General features: G+C 37.9%; 1 pseudogene; it reads left to right on the top strand.

Moving 5' to 3' along the window:
* Positions 1-15,085: 15,085 nt before the first annotated feature.
* On the top strand, positions 15,086-15,786 carry LOC101282202 (40S ribosomal protein S2-like; annotated as a pseudogene).
* Positions 15,787-16,151: the final 365 nt, after the last annotated feature.

Here is a 16,151-nt window from a genome sequence, read left to right on the forward strand (position 1 = left end):
TTTCTTTTGGCAATATTTTCTAGTTTACAATGTACACATCTTGCACTTCTTTGTTAAAATTTATTCCTATATATTTTCTTCCTTTTGGCACTATTGTAAATGGAATTGAATTCTTAATTTAATTTTCAGATGGTTCTAGTGTATAGAAATACATGTGATATTTGTGTAGTCATCTTTTCTCTTATGAACAGGCTCAATTCATTTATTAGCTTTAATAGATTATTTTTGTGTAGATTACTTAAAACCTTCTATATATAATATAATATTATCTACATATAGAGATAACTTTACTTCTTACTTTCCTATCTGGATACATTTTATTTCATTTTCTTGTCTAGTTGCCCTAGCTTGTCCCTCCAGTTTGGTGTTGTGTAGATGTGGTGAGGATGAAAATCCTGTCTTGTTCCTGATCCTAGGGTGAAAATTTATAGTCTTTCACCATTAAGTATGGCATTAGCTGGGTTTTTTCATAGATGCCCTTTATCAGCTTGAAGAAGTTCCTTTCTCTTTGTATTTTTTTGAATGTTGTTATCATGAATGAGTGTGGTATTTTGTCACATGCTTTTTGTTCATCTGTTGAGATATCTGAGATTTTTTGTCTTTTATTCTGTAAATGTGCTATATTACATTGATTAACTTTTGGAATCTGAACTAAACTTGCATTTCTAGGATAAATTCAACTTAGTCATGTTGCATACTCATTTCTTTATATGTTTCTGGATTCACTCTGCTGGTATTTTGTTGAGAATCTGGTATTAGTGTATATATCATAAATGATATTGGGCTGTAGTCTAATGTTGTGTTTTTATGATTTTAATAATATCAGTGAAATATTGGTCTCTATTAATTGAAAAGAAGTGATTATCTTCTATTTTTTAGAAGATTTTGAGAAGGATTGGTGCTAATTCTTTAAAAAGATTTTTTTTCACTTTAAAGAAATTTTATGGCACTTACCAGTGAAGCCATTCAGTCTTGGGCTTTTATTTATGACAAGTTATTGATGACTGACTCAATCTCCCTACTTCTCTACACATATTTTCTATTTCTTCTTCAGTCATTTTCAATAGTTTGTGTCTTTTGAGGCATTTGTCTATTTTGTCTTATCTAATTTGTTGTTCATACTGTTCTTTTATAATCCTTTTTTATTTCTATAAGGTTGGTAGTAATAGTGCCTCTCTTATTCTTTGCTTTAGTAATTTGAGTCTTTTTTCTTGGTCATCCTAGCTAAATGTTTGTTGATTTTGTTGATCTTTACAAAGAACAAACTTTGGGTGGTTTTATTTTTCTCCATTTTTTTCTATTCATGATTAATTTCTGCTCTAATCCTTATTTATCCTTTCCTTCTATTTACTTTGAGTTTGATTTACCTTTCTTTTTCCAGTGTCTGAAGGTGGAAGGTAAGGCTGTTTATTTGAAATTTTTCATCTTTTTTATTGTGCATTATATAGCTCTCAATTTCCCACTACTGCTTTCACTGCATTTTTATGTTTTTGCTTAATTGATAGGCTTTATGTGGTTTTTTTTCAGTTTAAGTTTACAAGAAAAAGTGAGGAAAAGTACATAGATTCCATATACTCCTCAATACCCCCAACTTCCCCTATATTTAATATCTTGCATCACTGTGGTACACTTGTTACAAAAGATGAGACAATATTGATACATTATTATTAAATAAAATCCATGGTTTACTCTTAGTGTTGACATTATAAGTGTATTCGTCAATACAGTATCATACAGAGGATAGTTTTATTGCCCTAAAACTCCTGTTATAACGCTGTGCTTATTCATCCCTTCCTTCCTCCCCCAGAACTCCTGTCAAGCACTGATCTTCTTATTGCCTCCATAGTTTTGCCTTTCAGAATGTCATATACATAGTTGGAATCATACAGTATGTATGTAGCCTTTTAAGATTGGCTTCTTTCACTTAGCAATGTATACTTAAGATGCCCCTATATCAGAGTTTAGGATCTAAGCACAGAGGGGACTGTGAAGATTGCTTTGTGCTCTACAGCCTGCTGCTCACTTCAAGAACTGTGGAGGATTTCTCTCTGTTTCAGAGCTTGGATGTCAGCTATTTGGTCCTCTGATTAGTTCTCTTAGGTCTCCAATCCTGTCTCCCCTCTGGGTTTCTGTGCTTCAGGAGATACCACTTTATACTGATGTCTTATGCCCTCCCCCCGCCTCTCCCCATTTTCAAAGGACTACTTTAGCTGCTATCTTGTATTAGTTGAAGATTTGGATTGTTGCAGAGAGATGTCTTTCAACTACCCTGACCCACTGCTGGCTTTCATCAGCCTCTGACTTAGATTCATAGAAGACCTGCAGTGATTCATAACAGTTTTTCTGTTATGAATGTACAGAAAAACAGTTTTCATGCACAACACAACTTGATGTGGGATATCTCTGTCAGTTTTAGATTTTAGTGTGTTACTCCCATGCATTTAGTGAAGGCTTTGTGAAGTAGTTTGTAGGTGGGTAAAAATTAACTAATTGAATGAGATTCCTTGGGAATCTAAAATGTCACACCAGACAACATGGGACATTTAATGTTTCTTTAAGAAGTTTGGCTGGTCTCTCCTTACCACTATCCATGGCATTCTTCTAGGGATAAAAGGACCATGAATCTCTCAGGAATGGCTTATCATTTTCTGCAAAAATAGTTCTTTTTCTTCTAATCCTTTGCAGCCTCAAATCTCTGATGGGATTAGAAAAACACTATACTTTTGTATGTTATCCAGCTTGTTCTCATTTGTAGAGTGAGGGTTATGGTCTTTTGTGATTTTCTTTATTCTTTTTTTTTTAACATCTTTATTGGAGTATAATTGCTTTACAATGGTGTGTTAGTTTCTGCTTTATAACAAATTGAATCAGCTATACATATACATATATCCCCATTCTACATTCTAAATGTTTAAATGTTTTTAAAAATAGTTTTCTGTAGGTAAAAGCTTGTTTTGCTGAGGATAGTGTCCACTGTGTTCCTTAAACTACCATTCTGGAAGTCTCTCCAAAGGTGATTTTTTTCCATATGGATATTCACTTGACTCAGAACTATTTATTAAACATACCATCTTTTCTTCAAAGTACTACAGTTTCTTCTTGTCATAAATCAGATCATCATATACATATGTGTCTGATTCTGGACTTTAGATTTTGTTCCAATAATTAGTTTGTTTAACCTTTTGCCAATACTACAGCTCTTGGATTACTGTCTTTTTATAATAAGTATTCTTATCTGGTAGTTATTTCCTCCTCTTTCCTCATCTTCTTCAAAATCTCAATTATTTTTGACCCTCTGCATTTCCTTATGAATTTCAGGATTGCCTAGTATATTTTCCAAAAACATACTGGGATTTTCATTGGGATTGTGTTGAATCTATATATTATTATAATTAGGGGAGAATTTATATCCTAACAATAGTCTTCTGATCCATAATATATCCATTTACTTATGTCTTTAAATGTTTTCTCAAAATGTGATTTTAATATTCAGTATAAAAGTCTTTCACATTTTCATATCTGTATCTAGGCCTTTGATTTCTTATACAATTGTAAGAAAAGTCTGTATCAGTCAAGGTTTCATCAGAGGAATGGAACCAGTTTAAATGTGTTTAATCTGCCCAGTGGATTTCAGACTTGTCCCCATTTCACATAAGCTATTCTCTCTCTCTCTCTGCTCTTATGGCCTTTCAACAAACTCAATCAGGACCACCCATATTTAGGATAATCTCTTTTGGCTTCGAGTCAACTATATATCATATCTACAAAATACATTCACAGCAACATATAGATTAATATTTGAATAATTGGAGACTAGAACCTAGCTAAGTGGACACAGAACTGTATCACAATGTCATTAAATTTCCTTTTCAATTTTTTATATTATATTTTATATTTATTGATAATATATATTTATATTTTTACAATATAATATATATAATATATTTATATACTTATTTTATATTACATTTGTATATAATGGAGACTTTATTTTGATGGTGGGGACATTATAAACAAACAAGCAAATCAGATAGTAATAAATACCAAGAAGAAAATTAAAGCAGGAGGTGGGTATACACATCTGTCAAACGAACTTGAGGTGGGGGAAGTAAATTTAGAAGAAAGATTGTGGTGGGTGGCATGAAAATAGGATGAAATAGGATGGCCAAGGTGCACTCCTCTCAGGTAGCAGCTGTGTGTGATGGCGCCTGTGTGAAGTGAACAAATGGCACAGGAAGATTGCTGGGAAGGAGTATCCATGTTGTGCAGGATGATAAAATTTCCTTTTTAATTTAAATGTTTGTTGCTGAAATAAATAAAATTGATTTTTGTATCCTGACTTGCTAAATTCACTTAATTCTAAGAGTATGTTCATAAATTCCTTGGTTTCATTAAGTATCCAATCTCGTGTGTAAATAATGAAAATTTTATTTCAACCTTTCTCATCCTTATGACTTTAATTTCTTTTTCTTGTTTTATTGCACTAGTTTGGACCTGCAGTACAAACTTGATTAAAGGTGATAATAGAAGTCATCCCTGGTGTTTTTTTAAATAGTGATGGTAAAATATTTCATTTTTGCCATTGAATGTAATGTTTGCTGAAGTCTTTTTGAAATGTTTTTTCTTAGAATGAGCAAGTTGCCTGTCATTCCTATTTTGCTATAAACGTTTACCACGAGCATGTTTTAAATTTTGTCAAATACCATTTCTGCCTCTATTAATATGGTTCTGATTTTTCTCTTTTTACCTTTGGTAATGTGATGAACTACATTGAATTATTTTTGCATGATAAACCACCCTTGGATACCCAGAATGAAGATCACCTGATTGTGATATAGTCTATTAAAAAAAACCCTTACTAAACCTTTAACATTTCAAATCTAGCAATAAATAAAACAATAGTTTTATTTATTGCTAGATTTGAAATGTTAAAGGTTTAGTAAGGGTTTTTTTTTTTTAACATCTATATTCATGAGAGAGATTTGTAATTTTTCCTTCTTTCAATGTCCTGATCAGATTTTGGAATCAAAGTTTTGTTGGTTTCTTAAAAAATATCTGAGATGTCTTTCTTCTTATTTAGTTATGTGTATGAATTTTGCAAAATTAATGCTATTTCTTTCTTAACTGCTGGGTCTGGGGTTTTGTTATGGGAAAGTTTTAAGTAATAGAGTAAATTTCTTTACAGATATTGGATTATTCACATTTCCTGTGCATTATTTTTTCAGCTTCGGTAAATCATATTTTCAAGCAATTTGCTTTTTTTTCTCTAAATTTTAAATTTAATTGCATACATTTGTTCACAATAACCTCATTAGTTTTAAATATCTTTAGGATCTCTTGCAATATGCCTTTTTTCTGATATTAGTAATTTCTGTTTTCTCTTTTTCTTAACCAGTCTTACTAGACATTTTATCAATTTTATTCAGCTTTTCAAAGAACACAGTTTTGTCCCTTTCATTTTTCTCTATTTTATATTTTTAAAATTAAATTGATTTATAACCAGATATTTCTTATTTTCTTCCTTATAATAGTCTAACGTTAAACTTTACCATTATTTTTCTAACTTCTTATAATGTAGACTTAAAAATTGATTTTCAGTGTTTCCTCGATTGTAATATGAGAATATATATATACACACACACACATATTCTACTAATGTCTGTTAAAGCTGCTTACCACAAATTTTGACATATTCATTGTATTTATTCTATTTCACTTTGAAATATTTTTTACTTGTGATTTTATCTTTGATCCTTTGATTATTTAATAATGTAAAATATATTTTATTTATTGTTTTACTGTTGGTTTCTAGGTTACTTCCATTGAAGTCAAGAAGATGTTTTGAATGATTTCAGTCTTTATAAGCGTGTTGAGGCTTTCTGTGTTGTGAAACATATGATCAATTTTGTTAAATGCTCCCTATACCCATGAAAAGCAAATGAATCCTGCCATTTTTGGTTGGAGTTGTTCTATGCATGACAAAGAGGTCATGTTTCATTATGTTCATCATACTTTCTTTGTCTTTATTCATTTGTATGTGTGTGTTAGTGTTTTATCCATTTTTTAAAATGTAGTGTTTTTGACAAGGGTGCTTGTCCACCCTTCTAGGAAGCAGAAGTCCTTCCATTCCTCTTAATCAAATACCACATACACATTGCCAACTCTTAAATATATTTCCAGCTAGACCTTTCATCTGAATCCAGGCTCATATATCTAAATGTGTAACGAGTATCTTCACATCTCTCTGATACTTCACATTCATGTTAAAACTAAAATCATCATCTTCTACCCCAAACTTCCCCCTGCCAATCTTCCCATCTTACTGAAAGAAGTACTATCAATTAAGTTGTTCATGTAGAAAAAAATAAGAGAATTAAGTTTAGACTCCATTCTTGATGTCCATAGCACATGCAGAAAGTCAGTAAGTTCTACCTTTTTGACATCTCTTTGATCTATCTCCTCTCCATCCCCACAGATACTGCTCCATTATCTCCTATTTGAACTCTTTCAGAAGCTTTTAATTGCTTTCTTGCCCTCAGGGCCCTCAGGAAGAGCCTTGTTCTGTCTGATTTGCCCTCCATATAATTGCCAGAGTTATCGTTATAAATCATAAGTCTGACTTATTACTTCTTTGCTTAAAATCCTTAAATTGCTTCTTATTACCTGCAAGACATATTTTAAACATCTATGTCTTTGCAATAATGTTCTTTTTTTTCTGGAATGTCATTCTTGTGTTCCATCTCACTATTTTGTCCACTTGGAAAACATCTTTTCTATTGTGCAAGAATGAGTTTGTGTCAAGTTCTTTGCCCATCCTCAACTAGAATGGCATATTTCCACCATTGTTCCCTTACTAAGTCCATTATGGCCTTTTATCACAAAACCTCTAAAACTTTATTTCATTTAATTTTTCATGTCTGTGACACCCATCTACTCCAGGACTCTGAACAATTCAATAGAAAGAACTTTGACTGATTCATCTTTGTGTAATTCAGTATTGAACTTGGCAGTTACTGGACACACAGTAAATATTGGTTGATTGAGTAAATAGAAATTTTTAAAACACTACATACAATTTGCTGTATTTTCACCCATTTAATGTGAAACGTTTTATAAATGTTAATTTTAATCCATTAATCTGGTTATCTCCTATATTTGATCAGAAACAACGTTATTCTGTGAATAGCTCTGTTTTGTCTGTGAAGTCCTAACTGCTGTAGGCCATGTCTGGTATTTCAGTTAATCAATTAAGCTACCATAGAAATAAGTAAGAGGATAAATGACTTAGACAGAATCTTTAATGTGACATCTCTCATGAGAACTGGTTCATATTACCATGTAGCAGAGCAGAGAGAGTGATAACAGCCATGTAGGGTGATCCTGAAAATAACTGCCTTTAGAATTCCCACAGGTTAAACTCATTGTCTTCCCACAACCGTCTCCCCTTTCCACTCTCTGTCACAGTGATTGGCATCGTCACCCATGTGGTTACAAAATCAAACCCCTTAGGGTCATTTTTTCACTTTCACCTTTTCTTCACCCTACATTCTTCAGTCCATTACTAAGTTCTATTGATCTTACCTCTAAAATAGTTCCCAAATCTGTCAATTTCTTTCCTTTTTCACCACCACCACCCTCTTCCAAGACACCACCATCTTATAGCATATGTAATTCCTTACCATAATATTTATTGTGTATTTCATTCTTTCTTCTCTGTCACCAATAGACTGTGAGCTTCCTGAGAACAACGTATATTTCTGATACTCTATCCCTTCAGGAACATGGTGTCATCAAATATGAAAGTGGGTGCTAATAGTTAATGTATTACTTTCCCCTAAGTGTTCTATTTGCATTTTAACAATAGCCTTCCAGGAATGATGCTTTAGAACAATGTTTCCCAAATGATAGTCTGTAAAACCGTAGTCAGGTATTCTGGGTTAAATAACTGGGGAAACAGCAAACTTTATCTCCTTCTTGGATATAGTATCCATTTACTATGTTAAAGGTTTTGAAACATACTGCAATAAAGCATACAGATTAATTGTATATAGCCCAGTATTTTCCACACTGACTAGACCAGAGAATCTCTTTTTCATGGCATATCTATTAACGTCTTGCTGAGTGGTGTATTTTGGACACAGTCTATAAAATGACTCATAAATGATCAACTTTGGACTCCAACTGTCCAATGTAGGACAGTTATAAATGGCAAGAGGAGCTTGCCTTAGCCCTGAAATGCTCTTGAAAGGCTGAGGGTGTCTCCCAAATGACCTCAACACCCTCTTAACAGCTTGGTATGACTATGCCATCCAAAGACCATCTCCTTAGTCTAACTTTTGGTCTTTCCAGTGTTGTTTCATCCCAGAATATCTGAGTACCCTTGCAGACTTTACATAACAATGTATCTGTTGGGAATACCAGGTGAACCATCTTGTTTCTTCTTCCCATAAAAATGTTCTTTTTAAATTGTCAGTTCCATTGTACTTCGTTAGCTCTGTTCGATTATTTTTCCCTGGGTAGAATGAGAAACTTTTTGAGTTTCACTACTCAACTGCCTTTCTTCAAACTTGGCATAAATAATCCTCAGGGAAAAGCATTCCCGACCATTGTAAGTTGACTGTGGTTCTCGTGTGTGTGTGTGTGTGTGTGTGTGTGTGTGTGTGTGTGTGTGTGTGTGTGTGAAAGAGAGAGAGGGAGAGAGGATTGGATATATTGATTTTTATATACAGCTTCTTTAGAGTCTGTGAAAATCACAACAATTCAATAGCTTGGGAGCTTCCCTGGCCCATGGAAAACCCTTGGAGACTTTGTCACTCAAGTTACCCTACCACTGACCTAAGGCCATGCATATCTTGCTTCACTGTCTTCTAGTCCTCAGTCTTATTATTGCTACATCCCCTAAGAAGATCACTGGCATTACATTTGTCTTCACAGTGCAATCTCCTGGCAGAGAGTTATCACCTTTGTGTTAGCCTCTTCTCCCAAGAAAGGGGTGTCCCTCTCCTTTATAAGACAAATTCCTACCCTGAAAATCTCTTCTCTCCAAGATCCTGAGGGATCTTGCGCCTATATTTTCCATTTACTCATGTATTCATTCACAAATAGTTATTAAATTATTCCTATGCTCCAGGCACTGTCAAAGGTACTGGGGTCTACAACTGAGAATGAAATAGTATTGATAACTGTCCCTGCCCTCCTGGAGTTCACTCATTTCAGTTCTTGAATGCCTTCCTCTGCGCTGTCTCCTTCCTTCTCCTCAGCCCTCAAAAATAGCCATGAGTGTCACATACAGAGAAAAGCAGTTGTCTTTTCAATGGCCATCTGATTCCTGTCATATACTGACCCTACTCCTTTTCCCACAGATTGTAAAATGACCTTTCTAAAGCATAAATATGATTTCCCATTACCTAAAGCTGAAGCTCCAATTTCTTAGTAAAGCTTGCAAGACTTTTCGCAATATGGCCCCAGTCTGGTGTCTTGATCTAAATTCTTCCAGCTCCCCATTACAAACCCTGTGCTCAAAGCAGGGACTAGAGTGAGGTGCCTAAGGTATGAACCTAAGAGTGAGTGCTTCCTTAAATTTTTTGTGCCCTAGATGTTTCACTCAGTTTACCTGAGTCCCAACCCTGCTTATATTGGGGCCACACTTGATGGGCTCTGAGTCCCCAGACACATGATGTGCATTTACATCTCTGTGCCTTTGCAATGTTTCCCTTGTTTTCACCATCCCTTCCTCTCTCATAATTAAAGGCAATTAAAAAATTTTTAGTTATGCTTATTTGAGTCACACCTAACTGGAATATAAGCCCCAAGAGAGCAGTGGTTGTGTCTGTGTTGCTCACTGTTGTATCTCCAGCAGTTAGGAGAAGGAAGGGTAAAATGAATCCAGTTCAAAAGCCACTTCATCCATGGAATCCTCCATGACACTTCTGTCCCTCTGCAAATTCAAATGCTCCTCTTCTGTGCTCACACAAGGCTCCAAGGATATAACTCAGTTTTAGCTTTATCACATTGTAAGATATTTTCACTGTCTCCTTCTGACTATATGATATATATGATACAGTATTATTAGCTATAGTCACTACGTTGTTAATCTTATAACTGGGAGTCTGTACCCTTTGAGCAATATCTCCTTGTTTCCCCCACTTCCAACCCCTGGTAACCACCACTCTATTCTCAATTTCTCTGAATTTTTCCTTTTTAGGTTCCACATATAAGGAACTCTCATTCATTAAGTATGAGAATGAAAAATGATACAGCCTCTTTTGAAGACATTTGGCAGTTTCTTACAAAACTAAACAAAATCTCACCATATGACCCAGCAATCATGCTCCTAGGTATTTACTCAACTTATTTGAGAAGCTATGTCCACACAAAACCCTGCAGGAGCGGTAATCCATATTCTGATCCCATATAATTCACCCTGCAAAAATCATATGGATCTTGGCAGATGAGGATAAACTAACATAAACTTAACACAAAATAGCCCCTAGTAGTGCTTCTATACTAGATACGGTGTTCTTACTGTAATGGATCATTAATATATCCTCTGGTATTTGGTATGTGACTTTGATATAGCTAAAGGATTTGTTTGAATATTCATCAGAAAGAAGGATGAGAAGTTATTTACATTCACCTGGATAGACAGTGGCCTATATTAATGGTCTTCGTGCAGGTCTATTTTAACTCTCCTGCTCTTTGTCAGAATATTCCCAAAAGAATTTGATAGTCTGGAAATTCTGTAGGATCTCATGCTAGTCCACTATATTGATAATATCAATTTACTTGGCTCTGATAAAGAGGAAGTAGCAAATATTTTGGATTCATAAACTCCAGAGGGTGGTAGATAAATCTCATAAGGACCCAGGGACTTGTCATTTTGGTGAATTTTTAAAGGATCAAGTTATCTGGGCCATGCAGGCATGCCTCTTCCTTGAAAAGGACATGTTATTGTACCTTGCATCTCTTACTACTGAGAAGGTACCACAGTGCTTGGTAGGTCTGTTTGGATTTTGGAGACTACATATACTGTAATTGGGAATACTGGCCTGACCCATCTATGAGACGACTTTGACATGTTAAGTGGGACTAAAAGCAAGAAAAGGCATTGAGGAAGGTCTGGCTATAGTACAAGTGGCACTGTCTCTTGGGATAAACCCTCTGGCAGATTCCATGGTGCTAGAGATATTTGTGGTAGATGAAGATGCCATATAGAGTCTCTGGTGAACCTGAACAGTAAAGGTGAAGTACAAACCCCTAGGGTTCTGAAGTAAGTCCACACTGTCTACCACAGAGAAATATATACCATTTAGAAAGAAACTGCATATTTGCTATTTGGTTCTGGTAGAGAATGAATGAGTGTCTGTCCATGGGACATTAATCGACTATGCAACCAGAACTTCCCTCGTGAACCGGGTTCTGTCAGACCCATAAGATTGGGCCGTCACAGCAGCAATCCATGGTATGATAGAAGTAGTGTATTTGGAATTAGATCTGAGTATGTCCAGAGGGAATGAGTAAGTTACTTGAACCAGTGCCCCAGTCCCTGTTGTTGCAATAAGGCCTCTCTTTCAGCTCACATCTGTGGCCTCATAAGGCCTTCTCTATGACTGGTTGACAGAGGAGGAAAAAGCCTGAGTCTGGTTCCTGTGTTGATGTGAACAAATAATGAATGACAGCTGCACTACAGGCCCAGTCTGAGGCAACTCTGAAATACAGTAGTAAGGAAAAATGCTTCAAGTTGCAGAGCTGATCATGTCAGCTCATGATTTATGTCTCTTTGGGTGGAGACATAAATAAGCATATATATGGACTTCTGGGCAGTGGTGAATAGTTTGAATAGTTTGAATAGTTTGAATAGTGAATAGTTTGACTGGTTGGTCAAGTTGTTGGGAGAAGCAAGATTGGAAGGTCAAGGCAAAAGGAGAGGCATGTGGATGGACCTAAAGGCGTGCACACAGTGTGAGGATCTTTATGTCTCACAGTAAGGCTCATGAGAGAACATCTACTGAAAAAGAAGCATTAAACAAGTCAACAGAATGACTTTCTCAGTAGATGTCAGCCAGCCTCTGTTTTTGGAATACCAGCACTTGCACAATGCACCTATGAATGGAGTAATCATGATATCAGAGATAGAAACTACATATTGCACCAACAACATGGGCTCTCTCTTACCAAGACTTATTAGCTACTACCACTTGGTATCTTGAGTATCTTTCTGATCTTTCAGTACCAGAGGCCAATGCTAAAACCTCAATATGGTACTTTCCCTTGAAGAGACAAACCAGACATTTAGTGGCAAGTTGATTACATCCTGACCTGTAGATTTACTTTTATCCTGAGTAAGGACTTACCTTTCTTGCCTGCAGTGCATCAGACAACTCTACTGTTTGAGTTCTCAAAGAAAGTCTGATTTTCCAACATGAGGTCCTGCATATTACTACTTTGCATTAATGAATTCACTTCATGGCAAAGGAGGAATGACAATGGGTGTGTCACTATGCAATCCACTGGTTCTATCATATGTCACATTACCCAGAAGCTGCCAGCCTAAAAGAGTACTAGCATAGTCTCTTGAAGGCTCAGATAAGGCAACATCTTAGATATGATGCCTATGATTTGGAGATTCTGTCCTTTAATGAAGCAGTCTATGTCTTGAACGAATCGTCATTATATGGTGCTCCATCTCCAACAGGTAGACTACATAGATATGGGGGAAATGGGTGGAAGAAGGAGTGGCCCCACTCACCATCATTTCCAATGACCCACTTGAAAACTTTAAGTTCTGTGGTTCTAGGTGGCCTGGTTTCTAGAAGGTGGATACGTCTACCAGGGGACACTGTAAGATTCCTAATAAACTTAAAGCTATGGCTGCCACCTGGTGATTTGGGGTTTCTCATGTCAATAGAACAGCAGGTAAAGGAAGGGATTAACATAGTGGAAAAGCTAACTTGACCATCATGAGTAGGTAGAGTTGTTATCCCTATATCCATTTGTTAACTGTGAATGGACAATGGACCTGGAAAGAAGGGGCTGGAGACCAGGGAGGCCAGTCATGTTTCTTCCATGTCCAGCCTCCCAGAGATCTTGAGCTCCTCAGGACTGATTCTACCTCCACAGCAATGAGTTTAGAATATGGCAGGAAAGGAGGTCATCCTCAAGGTGACCTCCAGAAGCTATCTCCAGAAAGCACCACCGTGAAACATTCCCAACCATTACAAGGCCTGCAGAGTGGCTCCACTATCAGGGAAGGAAATGTGTTCATTAACTATGGGCCAAGAGGGAATATGGCAATTAGGCTCTGAATGTCACGAAATAGTGCTATAGGTAGAAGCAGAGAGCTTGCCCAAAAGCCAAACTGAAGAAATTGTTCAGTGCTGACTGAAATGGCCACTTCTGTGGCTTGTGAGAATTTGACTTCATCAGCCAGCAGAGGAATCAGCTTGATCCATCAGAGATTTTTCAAGGCTCTTTTGGGAAACTGGATTTTTTTTTTAACATCTTTATTGGAGTATAATTGCTTTACAATGGTGTGTTAGTTTTTCTTTATATAACAAAGTGAATCAGCTATACGTATACATATATCCCCATATCTCCTCTCTCTTGCATGTCCCTCCCACCCTCCCTACCCACCTGGACTTGAGGACACGGGGAGGGGGAAGGGTAAGCTGGGACGAAGTGAGAGAGTGGCATGGACTTATATACACTACCAAATGTAAAATAGATAGCTAGTGGGAGGCAGCCACATAGCACAGGGAGATCAGCTCGGTGCTTTGGGAAACTGGATTCTTATTTTGGAATTCTCCTTTTTGTATCCTATTACTTGACACCAAGTATTCCTCACATTGTTCCATATTTGTTCAACGTTCCTTAGATGCTGAGTGCCTACAGTGTGCCAGGCCCTGTGTGGTTCAAGTAGTGGTGAGATTGGGGGAGTGAGATTGGGGGGCCAGGATAAGATACAAGGTTGTGTTAGCCATGGCACCTTTCCTTGAGGAGCTTGAGATCCAGCAAGGCAGACAGAACTTTGATCAAAAACAGTGTAAAATTGCTAGAGTAGAAGTCTAAGCACAGCACCGTGGGACTCCAAAGGAATAAGAAGCTGTTTAGCTGCCTGGAGATCAGGGAAGTCTTCACAAAGGAGAGGATACTTGAGCAGAGGCTTGATTAATAAATAGAAGCTTAAGGTTGAGAAGAGGAGAAAGGTCATTCTTGGCAGAGAGAACTGAGTGTGCCAAGATACCAAAATAAGAAATATGGCTGTATTTTGTGGGTAAGCGAGCCTTTGTGGGAATCTGATCCATTACAAAGTTGTGCAGGCTTGTTCTCTGCCTAAGAGTGCCTGGCCCAAGAGGTCACATAGGTGCCGATCCCCAGCTTACATTCTGCTTGTCAACTCAGACATTCTAGAAAGAAGCGGCTTCTTCCTAGAGAAAGGGGTTTTATTCTATAAGTTTTTATTATCAGTGGACCCAGTCTCTCCATTATTTTCCTTCTGTCTTAAAGCTTCATCTCAGAGTACGATGGTGAATGACCGCCCCCCCCCAAGATATTCTCAGACTCAAATCAGATGTCAGTGGCAGGATTTTCTTGTGAATCCTTGCCAAGAAAGACCCAGGGTTGATTGCCCTTGCTTTTTTCTTGAAACCCTGACACATTCTGGGGAAGGACAATCTGGAGATGTTCTCTTTGGGAAGCCCCCTGTGGCTTTGGAGAGCAGGGTGCCCAGGAAGTGCAAAGTGACTCAAGGGAGCCAAGGAAAGGGCAGGGAGAGAGGCAGTTGGTAGCCAACACACATAAAAAATAGTGCCACCCATGGTCCATAAATACATTTCATACTCAGTTAAACTCAACCAGTTACACCTGCTTCCTCCTACCCCCAAGTACACACACACACACACACACACACACACACACACACACACACACCCTTTAAGGGAAAAAAAGGAAAAGGAGGCAAAACTAGAAGCTGATGACCTATCTCACAGTATCTAGAGCAGCGGCGTCCGGGGCCGGGGGCCGAGGCCACGGAGCTTGCGGAGGCAAGGCCGAGGACAAGGAGTGTCTCCCCGTCACCAAGCTGGGCCTCCTGGTCAAGGACATGATGAAGATCAAGTCCCTGGAGGAGATCTGTCTCTCTTCTCTGCCCATCAAGGAATCTGAGATCATTGACTTTTTCTCGGGGGCATCCCTCAAGGATGAAGTTTTGAAGACCATGCCTGTGCAAAAGCAGACCCGTGCTGGCCAGCGGACCAGGTTCAAGGCATTTGTTGCCATCAGGGATTACAACGGACATGTTGGTTGAAGTGCTCTAAAGAGGTAGCCACTGCCATCCGTGGGGCCATCATTCTGGCCAAGCTCTCTCTCCATTGCCCCCGTGCGACGAGGCTACTGGGGGAACAAGATCTGCAAGCCCCAAACCGTCCCTTGCAAGGTGACTGGCCTCTGTGGCTCTGTGCTGGTGCGCCTCTTCCCTGCCCCCAGGGTCCCTGGCATCGTGCCCAAGAAGCTACTGATGATGGCTGGCATTGACTGCTGCTACACCTCTGCGGGGGGCTGCACTGCCACGCTGGGTGACTTCACCAAGGCCAATTTGGATGCCATTTCCAAGACCTACAGTTATATCACTCCTGATCTCTGGCAAGAGACTGTGTTCACCAAGTCTCTGTATCAGGAATTCACTGACCATCTTGTAAAGACCCACACCAGAGTTTCCGTGCAGAGGACTCAGGCTCCAGCTGTAGCCACCACATAGTTTTCTATAAGAAAAATAAAGTGAATGAAGCTGGTTTAAAAAAACAAAACAAAACAAAAAAACTTTCCTTCTTTCCCTCACCCACTCTACCACTTTCCTTGGACTGTTACCAAGTTTGCTCTGGCAGTATTGGGGCTGGCTGCCAGCCTCTCATGCCTACTGGAGCCACTGTCCCCCTCTGCCCCAGAGGTCACAACTTGTTATTGGTCTCTCACCACCAGTGCCCTCGACTTGGAGGCCAGATGACTTTGTGTCTCCTTACTTCTTTGTAAAGAGTCCCCAGTACTCTATATCCCAACTTATGTGACTGTGATCAGTTCAGTTATCAACATGAAATCTGTTTCCTCATCTCTAAAACAGTAATAATGTAATAATAATAATATCTATCTCAGAGGGT

Source organism: Orcinus orca, chromosome X, assembly GCF_937001465.1.
Source record: "Orcinus orca chromosome X, mOrcOrc1.1, whole genome shotgun sequence".
NCBI lineage: Eukaryota > Metazoa > Chordata > Mammalia > Artiodactyla > Delphinidae > Orcinus > Orcinus orca.